This window comes from Procambarus clarkii, chromosome 63, assembly GCF_040958095.1.
Source record: "Procambarus clarkii isolate CNS0578487 chromosome 63, FALCON_Pclarkii_2.0, whole genome shotgun sequence".
In the NCBI taxonomy this organism is placed as follows: domain Eukaryota; kingdom Metazoa; phylum Arthropoda; class Malacostraca; order Decapoda; family Cambaridae; genus Procambarus; species Procambarus clarkii.
The window spans coordinates 1,796,639-1,805,801 of NC_091212.1; the positions used below are offsets into that span (position 1 = coordinate 1,796,639).

The 9,163-nt window shown below is 45.4% G+C and overlaps 1 non-coding gene across 1 annotated transcript; it reads right to left on the reverse strand.

Moving 5' to 3' along the window:
* Positions 1 to 2,097: 2,097 nt before the first annotated feature.
* TRNAT-AGU (transfer RNA threonine (anticodon AGU)) lies at positions 2,098 to 2,170 on the reverse strand. The gene has a single exon. It is a non-coding gene; the product is annotated as a tRNA-Thr (tRNA).
* Positions 2,171 to 9,163: the final 6,993 nt, after the last annotated feature.

Genomic DNA, 9,163 nt, shown 5'->3' on the forward strand with positions numbered 1-9,163 from the left:
GAAAGAAAAGGAAAGAGAAAGAAAGATAAATGGAACGGTAAGCTTATGTTAGCTCACGTTTGTTAAAAAGATTAGAGCATTTGAGTATATATGATAAGGGAAGGAGGCGAGGCAATAAATAGGCAAGAGAGAGGAGAGGAGAAGAAAATCTTAGAGGAAGAAAAAGCAAGGCAAAAGGCACGAAAGGTAAGGTGTAATAAAAGGAAAGTAATAGAAATAAGAACATAAGAACGAAGGTAACTGCAGAAGGTCTATTTGCCCATACGAGGCAGCTCCTATTAATAACCACCCAATAAGAAGGGGATAGTAATAGGAATAAGTAAGGGCTCGTTAGAGAAAATAAGGGGAAAGAAAAAGAAAAAAGGAAAGAGAAAGAGAGATAAAGGGAAGGGCAAGATTATGTTAAGTCACGTTTATTAGAAAGTTTAGAGCATTTGAGTATATATTTCGAAAGGGAAGAGTTAACACCAACAAGGCCAGGACTCAAGTTCATGTTGGGTACGTTGTGTATTTGAGCCGATTCAACAAGACGGCGTCTGTGAAGAGTAGAGGAAGGAAAGATTATTTTGGAGGAAGACCAATCAATAGGATGATTAGAATCCCTAACATGACAGAAGAGAGCATTGAACAAATCCGCAAGGGCCGTGACGAGGATTCGAGCCTGCGTCTGAGAGCATCCCAGACGCTGACTTAATCGACTGCTTAAACATGGTTACAGGATGCTCTCGGACGCAGGTTCGAATCCTCGTCACGGCCCTTGTGGATTTGTTCATTTGATGCATCACGCCATTGTGATTTCTGTGTGTAAGAGAGCATTGTTTGTGTCTGCAGACTTAACACTTCTATTGTGTTCTTTAAGTCTGTCATTAAGTGTACGGCCAGTTTCACCAAAGTATTGGAGAGGACAAGATGAAAAGGAAATAGAGTAGACACCAGCAGCATTAGAAGCAGGAGGAGCAGTGTGGACTAGATTACTACGAAGTGTGTTAGTTTGTCGAAAGGCGAGCTTTATGTCAAGAGGACGAAAGGTATTGGTAAAAGTTTTGAGTTCAGATATGAAGGGAAGGCAGAGCACAGTGCTACTAGTGTTGGTTTAGGATGAAAGAAATTTAGTTTACCTTGAGAATAGGCACAGTTGATAAAATGCAAAGGGTAACCAAGGATAGAGAATGATTTGTAGATAAAGCCAGTATCAGAATCAAGAAACTGAGGGTCGCTGATGCGTAGAGCGCGGAGGGAGAGAGAGACGAAGACACTTTCCTTTTTTTTAATCATGTCTCTTTTGATAGTCTTGTATCTTTCAAAGACGTGATGTTAATTTATGTAGCTTTCCCTCCTAACTCATACGTCTCAGTTCTGAAAGAAGTCTGATGTCATACATCTGAACTTTCTCTAACTTCGCCATGTGCTTGACGAGATATGGACTCCACGATGGAGCTGCATACTCCCGGACTGGTCTGACATATGTGGGATACAAGATTATGAATGATTCATTGCATCAATTTCTAAAGGGAATTCTTATGTTGGCCATCCTAAGAACTGCCTATAGAAATGTTTGTAAGGAATTATTCAGAGCCTCGTATATCGCATCAGTTATATGTCAGGTAAACAATGAAGTATGCGCTGGGTATGTGTATTTACTATTTGTGTCTGCAGAATACAAGCAAACTCTATTCATAATTTTAAAATTAGGTATGATAGGGAAATGGGACCGGAATCATTGCTGTAAACAACCGATGGCTGGAAAGGCGGGATCCAAGAGTCAATGCTCGATCCTGCAAGCACAAATAGGTAAGTACAAATAGGTGACTACACACACACACACACACATACATTCATAAATATATATATCCTCAGGTAGCAGCCGTAGCAGATGCCTTACTCCCAGGTAACCTATTTACTGCTAGGTGAACAGACGCATCATGATGAAAGAAACTCTACCCATTTGCTACTGCCTCGGCCAGGAATCTAACCCGAGATATTAGGACTATAATGACCAAGCGCTGTCCACCTCAGCCACGAGGCCCCTAAGATGAATACCTCTTAGACCGTCAAAAGAAGAAGCGACACATTCTAGTTAATAATGTTAACAAACTTTGCCTTCAGGGAGACTCGAACTCCCGACCTCTGGTTTACTAGACCAGCGCTCTGCCCACTGAGCTATGGAGGCTCTCCGAGGTTGTCTGTGTGTAGGTGTGTGTGTGTGTGTGTGTGAGAGTGTGTGTGTGTGTGTGTGTGTGTGTGTATGTGTGTGTGTGTGTGTGTGTGTGTGTGTGTTTACTAGTTGTGTTTTTACGGGGGTTGAGCTTTGCTCTTTCGGCCCGCCTCTCAACTGTCAATGAACTGTTTACTAACTATTTTTTTTTTCCACACCACACACTCACACACACACCCCAGGAAGCAGCCCGTGACAGCTGACTAACTCCCAGGTACCTATTTACTGCTAGGTAACAGGGGCATTCAGGGTGAAAGAAACTTTGCCCCATTTGTTTCTGCCTCGTGCGGGAATCGAACCCGCACCACAGAATTACGAATCCTGCGCGCTATACACCAGGCTACGAGGCCCCTGTGTGTGTGTGTGTGTGTGTACTCACCTAGTTGTACTCACCTAGTTGTGTTTGCGGGGGTTGAGCTCTGGCTCTTTGGTCCCGCCCTCTCAACCGTCAATCAACAGGTGTACAGATTCCTGAGCCTATCGGGCTCTGTCATATCTACACTTGAAACTGTGTATGGAGTGAGCCTCCACCACATCACCCCCTAATGCATTCCATTTGTCAACCACTCTGACACTAAAAAAGTTCTTTCTAATATCTCTGTGGCTCATTTGGGCACTCAGTTTCCACCTGTGTCCCCTTGTGCGTGTTCCCCTTGTATTAAATAGACTGTCTTTATCTACCCTATCAATCCCCTTCAGAATCTTGAATGTGGTGATCATGTCCCCCCTAACTCTTCTGTCTTCCAGCGAAGTGAGGTTTAATTCCCGTAGTCTCTCCTCGTAGCTCATACCTCTCAGCTCGGGTACTAGTCTGGTGGCAAACCTTTGAACCTTTTCCAGTTTAGTCTTATCCTTGACCAGATATGGACTCCATGCTGGGGCTGCATACTCCAGGATTGGCCTGACATATGTGGTATACAAAGTTCTGAATGATTCTTTACACAAGTTTCTGAATGCCGTTCGTATGTTGGCCAGCCTGGCATATGCCGCTGATGTTATCCGCTTGATATGTGCTGCAGGAGACAGGTCTGGCGTGATATCAACCCCCAAGTCTTTTCCTTCTCTGACTCCTGAAGAATTTCCTCTCCCAGATGATACCTTGTATCTGGCCTCCTGCTCCCTACACCTATCTTCATTACATTACATTTGGTTGGGTTAAACTCTAACAACCATTTGTTCGACCATTCCTTCAGCTTGTCTAGGTCTTCTTGAAGCCTCAAACAGTCCTCTTCTGTTTTAATCCTTCTCATAATTTTAGCATCGTCCACAAACATTGAGAGAAATGAATCGATACCCTCCGGGAGATCATTTACATATATCAGAAACACGATAGGACCGAGTACAGAGCCCTGTGGGACTCCACTGGTGACTTCACGCCAATCGGAGGTCTCACCCCTCACCGTAACTCTCTGCTTCCTATTGCTTAGATACTCCCTTATCCACTGGAGCACCTTACCAGCTACACCTGCCTGTCCTCTCCAGCTTATGTACCAGCCTCTTATGCGGTACTGTGTCAAAGGCTTTCCGACAATCCAAGAAAATGCAGTCCGCCCAGCCCTCTCTTTCTTGCTTAATCTGTGTCACCTGATCGTAGATTTCTATCAAGCCTGTAAGGCAAGATTTACCCTCCCTGAATCCATGTTGGCGATTTGTCACGAAGTCCCTTCTCTCCAGATGTGTTACCAGGTTTTTTTCTCACGATCTTCTCCATCACCTTGCATGGTATACAAGTCAAGGACACTGGCCTGTAGTTCAGTGCCTCTTGTCTGTCGCCCTTTTTGTATATTGGGACCACATTCGCCGTCTTCCATATTTCTGGTAGGTCTCCCGTCTCTAGTGATTTACTATACACTATGGAGAGTGGCAAGCAAAGTGCCTCTGCACACTCTTTCAGTACCCATGGTGAGATCCCATCTGGACCAACCGCCTTTCTAACATCCAGATCCAGCAGGTGTCTCTTGACCTCCTCTCTCGTAATTTCGAACTCCTCCAAGGCCGCCTGGTTTACCTCCCTTTCTCCTAGCACAGTGACCTCACCCTGTTCTATTGTTGAAGACCTCCTGGAACTTCTTGTTGAGTTCCTCACACACCTCTCTGTCATTCTCTGTATACCTGTTCTCCGCCTGTTCTAAGTTTCAATACCTGTTCTTTCACTGTGTGTGTGTGTGTGTGTGTGTGTGTGTGTGTGTGTGTGTGTGTGTGTGTGTGTGTGGTGTGTGTGTGTGTGTGTGTGTGTGTGTGTGTGTATACGTGTGTGTGTGTATACGTGTGTGTGTGTGTGGTGTGTGTGTGTGTACTCACCTAGTTGTACTCACCTAGTTGTGTCTGCAGGATCGAGCATTGACTCTTGGATCCCGCCTTTCGAGCATCGGTTGTTTACAGCAATGACTCCTGTCCTATTTCCCTATCATACCTGGTTTTAAAATTATGAATAGTATTTGCTTCCACAACCTGTTCCTGAAGTGCATTCCATTTCCCCACTACTCTCACGCTAAAAGAAAACTTCCTAACATCTCTGTGACTCATCTGAGTTTCAAGCTTCCATCCATGTCCTCTCGTTCTGTTACTATTCCGTGTGAACATTTCGTCTATGTCCACTCTGTCAATTCCTCTGAGTATCTTATGCGTTCCTATCATGTCCCCCCTCTCCCTTCTTCTATCTAGTGTCGTAAGGCACAGTTCCCTCAGGCGCTCTTCATACCCCATCCCTCGTAGCTCTGGGACGAGTCTCGTTGCAAACCTCTGAACCTTTTCCAGTTTCATTATATGCTTCTTCAGATGGGGACTCCATGATGAGGCGGCATACTCTAAGACTGGCCTTACGTAGGCAGTGTAAAGCGCCCTAAATGCCTTCTTACTTAGGTTTCTGAATGATGTTCTAACTTTTGCCAGTGTAGAGTACGCTGCTGTCGTTATCCTATTAATATGTGCCTCAGGAGATAGATTAGGTGTTACGTCCACCCCCAGGTCTCTTTCACGCGTCGTTACAGGTAGGCTGTTCCCCTTCATTGTGTACTGTCCCTTTGGTCTCCTATCTCCTAGTCCCATTTCCATAACTTTACATTTGCTCGTGTTGAATTCTAGTAGCCATTTCTCTGACCATCTCTGCAATCTGTTCAGGTCCTCTTGGAGGATACTGCAATCCTCATCTGTCACAACTCTTCTCATCAACTTTGCATCATCCGCAAACATCGACATGTAGGACTCTACGCCTGTAAACATGTCGTTAACATATACAAGAAATAGAATTGGTCCCAGCACCGATCCTTGTGGTACTCCACTTGTTACTGTTCGCCAGTCCGACTTCTCGCCCCTTACCGTAACTCTTTGGCTCCTTCCTGTTAGGTAGTTCCTTATCCATTCTAGGACCTTTCCCCCCACCCCCGCCTGCCTCTCGAGCTTGAACAGCAGTCTCATGTGCGGTACTGTATCAAAGGCTTTTTGGCAGTCCAGAAATATGCAGTCTGCCCAACCATCTCTGTCCTGTCTTATCCTCGTTATTTTATCATAGAATTCCAGAAGGTTTGTTAGGCACGATTTCCCTGTCCAGAACCCATGTTGATGTTTGTTCACAAACCTAATGTTCTCCAGGTGTGCAACCAGTCTCTGTGTGTGTGTGTGTGTACTCACCTAGTTGTACTCACCTAGTTGTGTTTGCGGGGGTTGAGCTCTGGCTCTTTGGTCCCGCCTCTCAACCGTCAATCAACAGGTGTACAGATTCCTGAGCCTATCGGGCTCTGTCATATCTACACTTGAAACTGTGTATGGAGTCAGCCTCCACCACATCACCCCCTAATGCATTCCATTTGTCAACCACTCTGACACTAAAAAAGTTCTTTCTAATATCTCTGTGGCTCATTTGGGCACTCAGTTTCCACCTGTGTCCCCTAGTACGTGTGCCCCTTGTGTTAAATAGACTGTCTTTATCTACCCTATCAATCCCCTTCAGAATCTTGAATGTGGTGATCATGTCCCCCCTAACTCTTCTGTCTTCCAGCGAAGTGAGGTTTAATTCCCGTAGTCTGTGTGTGTGTGTGTGTGTGTGTGTGTGTGTGTGTGTGTGTGTGTGTGTGTGTGTGTGTGTGTGTGTGTGTGTATGTATACATGTGTGTGTGCGTGTGTAATTACCTAAGTCTGTGTGTGTACTCGCCTATTAGTGTCTGCAGGATCGAGCATTGACTTTTGGATCCCGCCTACGGAAGGATGTGTGTGTGTGTATGTATACATATATGTGTGTGAGTGTGTGTACTCACCTAATTGTGCTTGCGGGGGTTGAGCTCTGGCTCTTTGGTCCCGCCTCTCAACTGTCAATCAACAGGTGTACAGATTCCTGGGCCTATTGGGCTCTATCATATCTACACTTGAAACTGTGTATGGAGTCAGCCTCCACCACATCACTTCCTAATGCATTCCATTTACTAACTACTCTGACACTGAAAAAGTTCTTTCTAACGTCTCTGTGGCTCATTTGGGTACTCAGCTTCCACCTGTGTCCCCTTGTTCGCGTCCCACCAGTGTTGAATAGTTCATCCTTGTTTACCCGGTCGATTCCCCTGAGGATTTTGTAGGTTGTGATCATGTCCCCCCTTACTCTTCTGTCTTCAAGTGTCGTAAGGTGCATTTCCCGCAGCCTTTCCTCATAACTCATGCCTCTTAGTTCTGGGACTAGTCTAGTAGCATACCTTTGGACTTTTTCCAGCTTCGTCTTGTGCTTGACAAGGTACGGGCTCCATGCTGGGGCCGCATACTCCAGGATTGGTCTTACATATGTGGTGTACAAGATTCTGAATGATTCCTTACACAGGTTCCTGAACGCCGTTCTGGTGTTAGCCAGCCTCGCATATGCCGCAGACGTTATTCTCTTTATGTGGCTTCAGGAGACAGGTTTGGTGTGATATCAACTCCTAGATCTTTCTCTCTGTCTGTTTCATTAAGTACTTCATCTCCTATTCTGTATCCTGTGCCTGGCCTCCTGTTTCTACTGCCTAGTTTCATTACTTTGCATTTACTCGTTGAACTTCAACAGCCATTTGTTGGACCATTCACTCAGTCTATCCAGGTCATCTTGTAGCCTCCTACTGCATCCTCTGTTTCAATCCTCCTCATAATTTTTGCATCGTCGGCAAACATTGAGAGGAACGAATCTATACCCTCTGGGAGATCATTTACATATACCAGAAACAGTATAGGTCCAGGACTGACCCCTGCGGGACTCCACTTGTGACGTCTCGCCAATCTGAGACCTCACCCCTCACACAGACTCGTTGTCTCCTGTTGCTTAGGTACTCCTCTATCCACCGGAGTACCTTCCCTCTCACTCCAGCCTGCATCTCCAACTTTCGCACTAGCCTCTTGTGTGGCACTGTATCAAAGGCTTTCTGACAATCCAAAATATGCAGTCTGCCCACCCTTCTCTTTCTTGCCTTATTTTTGTTGCCTGGTCGTAGAATTCAAGTAACCCTGTGAGGCAGGACCTGCCATCCCTGAACCCATGTTGATGCTGTGTTACAAAGTTCCTTCGCTCCAGATGCTCCACTAGTTTTTTTTTCGCACAATCTTCTCCATCAGCTTGCATGGTATGCAGGTTAGGGACACTGGCCTATAGTTCAGTGCCTCCTGTCTATCCCCTTTCTTGTATATCGGGACTACGTTAGCTGCTTTCCAAATATCTGGCAGTTCCCCTGTTGCCAGTGATTTGTTATACACTATGGAGAGTGTAGGCTCAGTTCTCTTGCTCCTTCCTTTAGAACCCAAGGGGAGATTCCATCTGGGCCTATAGCCTTCGTCACGTCCAACTCTAGTAAACACTTCCTTACTTCCCCACTGGTAATCTCAAACTCTTCCAGTGGTTCCTGGTTAGCTATTCCCTCACTTACCTCTGGAATTTCTCCTTGCTCTAAGGTGAAGACCTCCTGGAATTTCTTATTCAATTCCTCACACATTTCCTTGTCATTTGTAGTGAATCCTTCCGCCCCTATCCTTTATCTCATAACCTGTTCCTTTACTGTTGTTTTTCTCCTAATGTGGCTATGCAACAATTTAGGCTGAGTCTTTGCCTTGCTTGCGATGTCATTTTCATATTGTCTTTCTGCTCTCTTCTCATCCTGACATATTCATTCCTGGCATTCTGGTATCTTTCTCTGCTCTCCAGTGTCCTGTTATTCCTATAGTTTCTCCATGCCCTTTTACTTTGCTGCTTAGCTAGCCTACATCTTTGATTAAACCATGGGTTTCTCATCTTCATTTCTCTGTTTTCCTTTTGGACTGGGACAAACTTGTTTGCTGCGTCCTTGCACTTCTGCTTGATGTAATCCATCATATCTTGGGCCGTCTTTCCCCTGAGCTCTGTTTCCCATGCTATATCTGTTAGGAATTTTCTTATCCCCTCATAGTTTCCCTTTCGGTATGCTAACCTTTTGGTTTCGGTATCCCTCCTCGAATTCAATAACCCTTCTTCAATCAAGTACTCAAACACCAGTACACTGTGGTCGCTCATTCCTACTGGTCCTCAAACCGATTTCTCTTATGTCGGAGTCGTTCAGAGTGAAGACTAGGTCGAGTCTCGCTGGTTCGTCATTGCCTCTCATCCTTGTGGGTTCTCCGACATGCTGGGTTAAAAAGTTGCTTGTCACCACCTCCAATAGTTTTGGCTCTCCACGTATCCTCGCCTCCATGCGGTTCCTTGTTCTCCAGTCAATCTTTCCGTGATTGAAGTCGCCCATGATGAGCAGTGGGATCTATTTCTACAGGCAGCAGAGGGTGCCCTCTCAATTATAGTGTTAACTGCCTTGTTGTTGTTTCCATACTCTTGACTGGGTCTCCTGTCATTTGGTGGAGGGTTGTATATTACTGCTACTACTATTCTTGGTCCTCCCATTGTTATGGTGCCTGCTATGTAGTCTCTGAACTCCTCACAGCCCGGATGGCCATCTCCTTAAAACTCCATTC